At 55.8% G+C, this 10069-nt stretch overlaps 1 long non-coding RNA gene across 2 annotated transcripts; it reads right to left on the bottom strand.

Annotated features, from left to right (window-relative positions):
- Positions 1-4847: 4847 nt before the first annotated feature.
- On the bottom strand, positions 4848-6812 carry LOC137451921 (uncharacterized). 2 transcript variants are annotated; one of them, XR_010989921.1, is made up of 5 exons: positions 6235-6812; positions 6028-6158; positions 5662-5903; positions 5237-5550; positions 4848-4956 (listed from the first exon to the last, which is right to left on the bottom strand). It is a non-coding gene; the product is annotated as an uncharacterized lncRNA (long non-coding RNA). The 2 variants fall into 2 exon arrangements; XR_010989920.1 differs by lacking the exon at positions 6235-6812 and having other exon boundaries at positions 6028-6228.
- Between the last annotated feature and the right edge of the window lie 3257 nt (positions 6813-10069).

Here is a 10069-nt window from a genome sequence, read left to right as displayed (position 1 = left end):
TTTCAGAGAGCCCCCACACCGTTTCATTTCTGGCCAGCATTGCACCATTTCACCTCTTTTCATTTCAGAGAGCCCCCACACACCGTTTCATTTCTGGCCAGCATTGCACCATTTCACCTCTTTTCATTTCAGAGAGCCCCCACACTGTTTCATTTCTGGCCAGCATTGCACCATTTCACATCTTTTCATTTCAGAGAGCCCCCACACCGTTTCATTTCATGCCAGCATTGCACCATTTCACCTCTTTTCATTTCAGAGAGCCCCCACACCGTTTCATTTCATGCCAGCATTGCACCATTTCACCTCTTTTCATTTCAGAGAGCCCCCACACTGTTTCATTTCTGGCCGGCATTGCACCATTTCTTGATTTCATTTCAGAGAGCCCCCACACCGTTTCATTTCTGGCCAGCATTGCACCATTTCACCTCTTTTCATTTCAGAGAGCCCCCACACCGTTTCATTTCTGGCCAGCATTGCACCCTTTCACCTCTTTTCATTTCAGAGAGCCCCCACACCGTTTCATTTCTGGCCAGCATTGCACCATTTGACGATTTCATTTCAGAGAGCCCCCACACCGTTTCATTTCAGGCCAGCATTGCACCATTTGATGATTTCATTTCAGAGAGCCCCCACACTGTTTCATTTCTGGCCAGCATTAGACCATTTCACCTCTTTCCATTTCAGAGAGCCCCCACACCGTTTCATTTCTGGCCAGCATTGCACCATTTGTTGATTTCATTTCAGAGAGCCCCCACACCGTTTCATTTCAGGACAGCATTGCACCATTTGTTGATTTCATTTCAGAGAGCCCCCACACCGTTTCATTTCAGGACAGCATCGCACCATTTGTTGATTTCATTTCAGAGAGCCCCCACACCATTTCATTTCAGGCCAGCATTGCACCATTTGTTGATTTCATTTCAGAGAGCCCCCACACCGTTTCATTTCAGGACAGCATTGCACCATTTGTTGATTTCATTTCACAGAGCCCCCACACCGTTTCATTTCAGGACAGCATTGCACCATTTCACCTCTCTTCATTTCAGAGAGCCCCCACACCATTTCATTTCTGGCCAGCATTGCACCATTTGTTGATTTCATTTCAGAGAGCCCCCACACCGTTTCATTTCTGGCCAGCATTGCACCATTTCACCTCTTTTCATTTCAGAGAGCCCCCACACTGTTTCATTTCAGGCCAGCATTGCACCATTTGTTGATTTCATTTCAGAGAGCCCCCACACCGTTTCATTTCAGGCCAGCATTGCACCATTTGTTGATTTCATTTCAGAGAGCCCCCACACCGTTTCATTTCAGGCCAGCATTGCACCATTTGTTGATTTCATTTCAGAGAGCCCCCACACCGTTTCATTTCAGGACAGCATTGCACCATTTGTTGATTTCATTTCAGAGAGCCCCCACACCATTTCATTTCAGGCCAGCATTGCACCATTTGTTGATTTCATTTCAGAGAGCCCCCACACCGTTTCATTTCATGCCAGCATTGCACCATTTGTTGATTTCATTTCAGAGAGCCCCCACACCGTTTCATTTCATGCCAGCATTGCACCATTTGATGATTTCATTTCAGAGAGCCCCCACACCATTTCATTTCAGGCCAGCATTGCACCATTTGATGATTTCATTTCAGAGAGCCCCCACACCGTTTCATTTCAGGCCAGCATTGCACCATTTGATGATTTCATTTCAGAGAGCCCCCACACCGTTTCATTTCTGGCCAGCATTGCACCATTTGTTGATTTCATTTCAGAGAGCCCCCACACCATTTCATTTCAGGCCAGCATTGCACCATTTGTTGATTTCATTTCAGAGAGCCCCCACACCGTTTCATTTCAGGACAGCATTGCACCATTTGTTGATTTCATTTCAGAGAGCCCCCACACCGTTTCATTTCATGCCAGCATTGCACCATTTGTTGATTTCATTTCAGAGAGCCCCCACACTGTTTCATTTCATGCCAGCATTGCACCATTTGATGATTTCATTTCAGAGAGCCCCCACACCGTTTCATTTCAGGACAGCATTGCACCATTTGATGATTTCATTTCAGAGAGCCCACACACCGTTTCATTTCTGGCCAGCATTGCACCATTTCACCTCTTTTCATTTCAGAGAGCCCACACACCGTTTCATTTCTGGCCAGCATTGCACCATTTCACCTCTTTTCATTTCAGAGAGCCCCCACACCGTTTCATTTCAGGCCAGCATTGCACCATTCGTTGATTTCATTTCAGAGAGCCCCCACACCGTTTCATTTCTGGACAGAATTGCACCATTTCACCTCTTTTCATTTCAGAGAGCCCCCACACCGTTTCATTTCTGGCCAGCATTGCACCATTTCACCTCTTTTCATTTCAGAGAGCCCCCACACCGTTTCATTTCTGGCCAGCATTGCACCATTCGTTGATTTCATTTCAGAGAGCCCCCACACTGTTTCATTTCTGGCCAGCATTGCACCATTTCACCTCTTTTCATTTCAGAGAGCCCCCACACCATTTCATTTCAGGCCAGCATTGCACCATTTGTTGATTTCATTTCAGAGAGCCCCCACACCGTTTCATTTCTGGCCAGCATTGCACCATTTCACCTCTTTTCATTTCAGAGAGCCCCCACACCGTTTCATTTCTGGTCAGCATTGCACCATTTCACCTCTTTTCATTTCAGAGAGCCCCCACACCGTTTCATTTCAGGCCAGCATTGCACCATTCGTTGATTTCATTTCAGAGAGCCCCCACACTGTTTCATTTCTGGACAGAATTGCACCATTTCACCTCTTTTCATTTCAGAGAGCCCCCACACCGTTTCATTTCCGGCCAGCATTGCACCATTCGTTGATTTCATTTCAGAGAGCCCCCACACCATTTCATTTCAGGCCAGCATTGCACCATTCGTTGATTTCATTTCAGAGAGCCCCCACACTGTTTCATTTCTGGACAGAATTGCACCATTTCACCTCTTTTCATTTCAGAGAGCCCCCACACCGTTTCATTTCTGGCCAGCATTGCACCATTTGTTGATTTCATTTCAGAGAGCCCCCACACCGTTTCATTTCTGGCCAGCATTGCACCATTTCACCTCTTTTCATTTCAGAGAGCCCCCACACCGTTTCATTTCAGGCCAGCATTGCACCATTCGTTGATTTCATTTCAGAGAGCCCCCACACCATTTCATTTCAGGCCAGCATTGCACCATTCGTTGATTTCATTTCAGAGAGCCCCCACACCGTTTCATTTCTGGACAGCATTGCACCATTTCTTGATTTCATTTCAGAGAGCCCCCACACCGTTTCATTTCTGGCCAGCATTGCACCATTCGTTGATTTCATTTCAGAGAGCCCCCACACCGTTTCATTTCTGGCCAGCATAGCACCATTCGTTGATTTCATTTCAGAGAGCCCCCACACCGTTTCATTTCTGGCCAGCATTGCACCATTCGTTGATTTCATTTCAGAGAGCCCCCACACCGTTTCATTTCTGGCCAGCATAGCACCATTTCACCTCTTTTCATTTCAGAGAGCCCCCACACCGTTTCATTTCAGGCCAGCATTTCACCATTTCACCTCTTTTCATTTCAGAGAGCCCCCATACTGTTTCATTTCAGGCCAGCATTGCAGCATTTGATCATTTCATTTCAGAGCGCCCCCACACCGTTTCATTTCAGGCCAGCATTGCACCATTTGATCATTTAATTTCTGAGAGCCCCACACCGTTTCATTTCTGGCCAGCATTGCACCATTTCACCTCTTTTCATTTCAGAGAGCCCCCATACTATTTCATTTCAGGCCAGCATTGCAGCAATTAATCATTTCATTTCAGAGAGCCCCCACACCGTTTCATTTCAGGCCAGCATTGCACCATTTCACCTCTTTTCATTTCAGAGAGCCCCCACACCAGTTCATTTCAGGCCAGCATTGCACCATTTCACCTCTTTTCATTTCAGAGAGCCCCCACACCGTTTCATTTCTGGCCAGCAGTGCAACGTTTCGTCATTTCGTTTCAGAGAGCCCCACGCCGTTTCGTCAACAGAAAATCCTGCTAAAAATACCTGCTTTTTCCGTGGATATTCAAGAGTATTACCTATTGCTACATAAGAAGCTTTGCAATCGTCCCCATTGGATCTGTCCCATTAAATACTAAGGCTTCCATAATGTAAAAACGAATTCCAAGTACGGTAACGCACAGTTTAGAAACATCTACGAAATGTGTAACGATTGCTCAGGAACGGGGGGTCTTCCTTTGTGCTGCGAGGGTCGTCGCTTTGCTTTGGGCTTTTTTAAGTCATCTGGGATTTTTTGGGTCCTTAGTTTACATGCCGATAGGTACCGTTTTCCCCTGCGCCCGCCGATTGCGCAACACATACCCTACGACTGAAAAAATAAAACAACTGTTTACATCGACAGGAAATAATGGGATCGATTGCTACGTAGATACTTCGCAATCGCCGAGGAGCCGAGCCGCGCCGAGGAGCCGAGCCGCGCCGAGGAGCCGAGCCGCGCCGAGGAGCCGAGCCGCGCCGAGGAGCCGAGCCGCCCTTTTAGGGGAAGAAAACCCTCTCGTTTGCCTGAGAGCGCCGAGGCGACTCGCCCCGAGACTATAAATCCAACTACAATCCTCTCCTCTCTATAGAGGTATTCAGGAATGGTATTCATTGCGACGGTAAAGAGGCTCTGAAGGTACCCCCCCCACCGGATCTCCTCTCTGCAAGATCTCTGGCAAGTGATGCCGGAACGGAAAAGCGATCTGCGCGTAGAGCAAAGCCAATTTTGGCAACGTACCTACCAAAGGGGAATCGATTGAAAGCGGCGGACTTACGCTGAGCGGTCGGGGGGGGCGTCTCTTGCCGCCGCGCGTGGGAAGCGCCCCGCCGGCCTCCCCTCGGAAGGTTTTCCGTTCCGAGAAAGACCAACCCGACGCCGAAACCGGTGAGTGTTTAAAAACCCTACAACGCAAAGGAAAATCCGTGAGCTGTTGTGTACTAGAGATACGCAGTGTAAGTTTACGTCTTTCAGAACCCCATGCAGCGCATTTCAAAGCCTCTTTTCAGACAAATTAATACCAGACTGCTGCGCCTAGTTAAACAGCAGAGCTATGAAGTTGCAAGAGAGGGGTGTCAAGGTTAGCTGGCCTCTTAGGGATTTTAATCCCCTCCGAGAACGTGCAAGCGTTTCAAACGAGCTGCTACGTAAGAACCCCAGAGAGCGGCAGAGGCTGGCGCTTACCTGGAAGGGAGCCCGAGGAAACCGGGAAGAATTTGAGCGAGGAGCTGAGCCCCGCCAAGCCCCCAGCGTGCCGGTTCCTTCCGCCTCGCCTCGTCTCGGGGAGCCCCGCGCCGGTTCCGTTCCGTCCGCCTTGCCTCGGGGAGCCCCGCGCCGGTTCCGTCCGGTTCCGTTCACCTCGGTTCGCCTCTCCTCGTCTCGGGGGGCCCCGCGGGTGAGCTGCCGCGGGGAGTTTGAGTCGCCGCCGGCTGAGGCGAGGAAAAATCTTTTCCTTCGCTGAAAGCGCTATGCCGACTCACCCTAAAACTGAAACTTTCCTGTTTACATGGATAGTAAAGAATAGGGTCAATTGCTATATGAAAACCTTTGCAGTCTCCCCCATTGGAATGCTTAGTGGAACCCCCTGGTTCCACCCCGAGGGCTCTTACCTGTGGCACCGATTTGCCTTTCTCCCTTGTGGGACGCCCCCTTAGGGCTTACACGTTACCCCTTTCCCTTGCCAGCAGTCCTTTTCCTGCCTGAAGGCTCTTGTCTCTTCCTGGGGTGATCTGACTGAGTTAAAAGAGCTCTGCCTGAGAAGCCTCTAAGGGGGCGCCCGGAGAGGTCCTGCGCCTCGGCGGGCCCCGCAGCCCGACGGAGAGGGGTCCCGCCGCGGTCCTCGGAAACCGATCTGGGGGAAAAGACGAACGCCACGGCTCGGGTAACTGCCGGAGTTCTATAGGGCTCGCTACAGCCCTGGACGGCTGTGGGACCTCTCCTAAAGGTCTCGGAGCCGAGCGGTTTCACAAACTCACCTTACTTCTGTGAAAGAGGAGGTTGGACTATTTCCCAGAAGTCTGCTGCACGTTTTCCTGGTTTCTGCAGATAGTTTTCCTCCTTTTCTTACCAGCGACTTATGTGAAGTCTTAGGGCTTTTAATCCCCTCCTAGAACATTCAGGCGTATCGAACCTTCAGAGCACCTACACGGGAACCGCGGACAGCGACAGAGGCTGGTACTAACCTGGTGCGGAGCTCAGCCGGACGAAGGGAACCCACGGAAGCTAAAGGAAGCCGAGCTGAGAGCAGACCTCGGCGGAGCCGGCTGGCGCCCGGGGGAGCCGAGCCCCGGCGCGCCTGGTGAGAGGCAGCCCGGCCGGCCGGAGCCGCCGTCTGTTCAGGGGAAGGAAATCCTCCGGCTTCACAGAGAGCCGAGCCGACTCGCCCTAAGACTGCCAATCTCTCCTGTTCATATAGGTAGTCAGGACTGGCACTAAGTGCCAGGTAACAAGGCTCTGAACTCACCCCCGCTGCGTCTCTTCCGTTACACGCAAAGGCTGCTAGCAGGTAGAAGCCGATTGCAAGCAGAGCAAAGCAGTTTGAAAACAGAACTACGAAATAGGTCTCAAGGAATTAAAGACGGGGAACCCTCCTCAGTGCGTGTTGGGGGGGGGGGATCCTTTGTTTCTTTTGCCTTTATTCTTTGTCCTGAGGTTTCTTTGGGTTTTGGTCTCTTTAATTTGAATGGAAGTAACCTCTGAGGAGAGCCCAGCGAAGCCTCCCCCCACACACAGGGGTGAGAATCCCCTACCTGGTCAGTGCTGCCCCCCGTTCTTAAGGGGCCTGCTAGCATCTAAGGTGGATCTGGGGGTATCAAAGGGGAATTCGGGCACACAGAGAGGTATATGGGGAGGCTCTGGAGGGGCTCCAAAAGGACCTTTCAGTTGGATCCAACTGAGGCCACCGCCACCAAGCCACGCCCCCCAAACTGAGGCCGCCGCCAAGCCAGCCCCCCCACCCACCCAAACACATAGGCCGCTGGCAAGACAAGCAACCCCCCCACCCCCCCCCCCCAGCAACAGAAGCTGCCGCCAAGCCAGCCAAACCCCCACCCCAGCAACAGAAGCTGCCGCCGCCAAGCCGGCCACCCCCCAACCCCCCCCAAACCACAGAGGGCGCCGCCACCAAGCCAGCCACCCCCAACCCCCACCCAATAACAGAGGCTGCCGCCAAACCAGCCACGCATCCCACCCATCCCAGTCACAACAGAGGCCGCCGCCACCAAGCCAGTCCCCCCCCCTCCCAACACAGGCCACCGCCGCCAAGCCAGCCCCCCCCCAACCACAGAGGCCACCGCCGCCAAGCCAGCCCCCCCCAACGGCCCACCCAGTAACAGAGGCTGCCACCAAAAAGCCAGCCACCCCCCACACACCCAAAAACATGGGCTGCCGCCAAATCAGCCACCACCCCTATCCCCCACCCAACAACAGAGGCCGCTGCCAAGGCAGCCACGCATCCCACCCCCCACCCAACAGAGGCCGCTGCTGCCAAGCCAGCCAAACCCCCAACCAACAACAAACGCTGCTGCCGCCAAGGCAGCCGGCCCACCACCCCATAACAGAGGCCGCTGCTGCCAAGCCAGCCACCCCCCCACCCACCCAACGCCAACAGAGGCCGCCGCCAAAAAGCCAGCCACCACCCCCAACCACATAGGCCGCCGCCGCCAAGACAGCCACCCCCCCACTCCCCCACCCAATAACAGAGGCTGCCGCCAAACCAGCCACGCATCCCACCCCTCCCACCCAATAACAGAGGCCACCACCGCCAAGCCAGCCACCCCCCCACTCCACCACCCAATAACAGGGGCCGCCGCCAAGCCAAGCCAGCCCCCACCCCACAGCCCACCCAGTAACAGAGGCCACTGCCAAAAAGCCAGCCACCCCCCTACCCACCCACAACCAACAGAGGCCGCCGCCAAAAAGCCAGCCACCCCCCCAACCAACCACAGAGGCTGCTGCCGCCAAGCCAGCCAACCCCCCCCCCCACCCCAGCAACAGAAGCTGCCGCTGCCGCACCAGCCACCTCTCAACCCCCCCAAACCACAGAGGGCACTGCCACCACGCCAGCCACCCCCCCAACCCCCACCCAATAACAGATGCTGACACCAAACCAGCCACGCATCCCACCCACCCCAGTCACAACAGAGGCCGCCGCCGCCAAGCCAGCCACAGCCCCCCCACCCAGCCACATAGGCCGCCGCCAAGACAAGCAACCACCCCATGCCCCCCAGCAACAGAAGCTGCCGCCAAGCCAGCGACGCATCCCACCCCATCAACAGAAGCTGCCGCCACCAAGCCGGCCCTCCCCTAACCCCCCCAAAAAACAGAGGCCGCTGCCACCAAGCCAGCAAATTGCCCCACACCCCCCAGCAACAGAAGCTGCCGCCGCCAAGCCGGCCACCCACTAACCCCCCCAAAAACCAGAGGGCGCCGCCACCATGCCAGCCACCCCCCCAACCCCCACCCAATAACAGAGGCCGCCGCCAAACCAGCCACGCATCCCACCCACCCCAGTCACAGAGGCCGCCGCCACCAAGCCAGTACCCCCCACACCCAACACAGGCCACCACCGCCAAGCCAGCCCCCCCCCCCCCAACCACAGAGGGCACAGCCACCAAGCCAAGCCAGCACCCCCCCACGGCCCACCCAGTAACAGAGGCCACCGCCAAAAAGCCAGCCACCCCACACACATCCAAAAACATGGGCTGCCACCAAACCAGCCAACACCCCTACCCCCCACCCAACAACAGAGGCCGCTGCCAAGGCAGCCACGCATCCCACCCCCCGCCCAACAGAGGCCGCCGCTGCCAAGCCAGCCAAACCCCAACCAACAACAGACGCTGCCGCCGCCAAGGCAGCTGGCCCACCACCCCATAACAGAGGCCGTCGCTGCAAAGCCAGCCACCCCCCCACCCACCCAACACCAACAGAGGCTGCCTCCAAAAAGCCAGCCACCCCCCCCAACCACAGAGGACGCTGCCGCCAAGCCAGCAAATCCCCTCATGCCCCCCAGCAACAGAAGCTGCCGCCAAGCCAGCCAACCCCCACACCACCCCAGCAACAGAAGCTGCCGCTGCTGCACCAGCCACCCCTCAACCCCCCCAAACCACAGAGGGCGCTGCCACCACGCCAGCCACCCCCCCCAACCCCCACCCAATAACAGAGGCCGCCACCAAACCAGCCACGCATCCCACCCACCCCAGTCACAGCAGAGGCCGCTGCCACCAAGCCAGACACAGCCCCCCCACCCAGCCACATAGGCCGCCGCCAAGACAAGCAACCACCCCATGCCCCCCCGCAACAGAAGCTGCCGTCGCCAAGCTGGCCACCCCCCACACCCCCCAAAAAACAGAGGCCACTGACAAGCCAGCCACGCATCCCACCCACCCCAGTCACAACAGAGGCCGCTGCTGCCAAGCCAGCCACCCCCCAGCCCCGCAACAGAAGCTGCCACCACCAAGCCGGCCATCCCCTAACCCCCCCAAAAAACAGAGGCCGCTGCCACCAAGCCAGCAAATTGCCCCACACCCCCCAGGAACAGAAGCTGCCACCGCCAAGCCGGCCACCCACTAACCCCCCCAAAAAACAGAGGGCGCTGCCACCAAGCCTGCCCCCCAAACTCCCACCCAATAACAATGGCCGCCGCCAAACCAGCCACGCATCCCACCCACCCCAGTCACAACAGAGGCCGCCGCCACCAAGCCAGTCCCCCCCCAACACAGGCCACCGCCGCCAAGCCAGCCCCCCCCCCAACCACAGAGGCCACAGCCACCAAGCCAAGCCAGCCCCCCCCCACAGCCCACCCAGTAACAGAGGCTGCCGCCAAAAAGCCAGCCACCCCACACACACCCAAAAACATGGGCTGCCACCAAACCAGCCAACACCCCTACCCCCCACCCAACAACAGAGGCCGCTGCCAAGGCAGCCACGCATCCCACCCCCCGCCCAACAGAGGCCGCTGCTGCCAAGCCAGCCAAACCCCCAACCAACAACAGACGCTGCCGCCGCCAAGGCAGCCGG

Source organism: Melanerpes formicivorus, unplaced genomic scaffold, assembly GCF_026170545.1.
Source record: "Melanerpes formicivorus ecotype bairdi unplaced genomic scaffold, bMelFor1.0.p_v2 SCAF_46, whole genome shotgun sequence".
NCBI lineage: Eukaryota > Metazoa > Chordata > Aves > Piciformes > Picidae > Melanerpes > Melanerpes formicivorus.
This window is presented reverse-complemented; position numbering and strand designations above follow the sequence as displayed.